We start from the raw sequence: 1,089 nt of genomic DNA, 5'->3' as shown, positions 1-1,089 counted from the left end.
TAAATAATTCTGGGAAAACTGAATCTCCAAATGCAGAAGAATGCCACAGGACCTTAATCTCACACCACATACAGAATCATCCCAAAATGAATGAAAACCTTAAATGTAAAATCTGAAACCTGAAGAAAGTACAGGGAGAAAGCACATGACATAGGTCTCTACAAGCAGTTTATTTTGTGATAGTATGTAAATTCTCCAAGACACAACAGAATTCTTTTTTTCAAATCAGGTCACTTCTTTTACAGAAACAAGGTAGGCTTTCTATATGGATACAGCCTATTGAAAACTAATGTGCCAAACGATACTCAACTGCTAAGATAAACTTTGCTCAGATTAGAACATCTTGTCTTGAGAAACACTGAATCAATCATAAAGCAACACAGTCACTGCCAAACTCTCCCTGTGTGAATTAGTTCTGGAACCTAGGAATGAACTGTCCCTAAGGTGTCCATGCTGAACTGTACAACTTGCACGATGAAATTCGTCAGTGTGCAAGTCAAAACTGGAATTCTCTACCACCCCTGACAGCTTAGTACATAAGGACAAGAAAATATGCTAACTTTGTGCTGATGTCATCGACACCATCTTTTGAGATGAGAATGGGAAGCAGAACTTAGTAATTTCTGCCATATTCTCTGGTACCCTTATTTTTCAATATAAACTACATGTGCTCCTTGGGGAAGACTATGGTTCTGACATAACAGGTTTATTGTATTTGTCTCACTGCATAGAATATTATTAGTTCTGCAGATATCATCAGCATGTCATACAAAATAGTAAAAACTACTCAGTCAACAAAGACAGATAGAGGTATTAAAATGAACTATTTGAAAAGCCATAAAGTCAAACCAGTCTTGCAACAGATCCTTAGAACATAAAAGTATCCTAGAACTTTTTTTTTTTCAGAACCAAGGATTGAACTCAGGCCCTTGCTCTTGCCAGGGAAGTGCTTATTCTACTGAGCTATCTCCCCAGCCCCCTAGAAGTTTCTTTTCTACTACTTCTATTATTCTGCACTAAGACTAGCTTTTAAAAACAGAAAAGAATACAATTCGTAGTATCCCTTTGAACACTTTTTACTCTATGAAG

This window comes from Octodon degus, unplaced genomic scaffold, assembly GCF_000260255.1.
Source record: "Octodon degus isolate 3935 unplaced genomic scaffold, OctDeg1.0 scaffold00165, whole genome shotgun sequence".
In the NCBI taxonomy this organism is placed as follows: Eukaryota; Metazoa; Chordata; class Mammalia; order Rodentia; family Octodontidae; genus Octodon; species Octodon degus.
The sequence above is the reverse complement of the archived record's forward strand: the minus strand, read 5'-3'. Positions refer to the sequence as shown.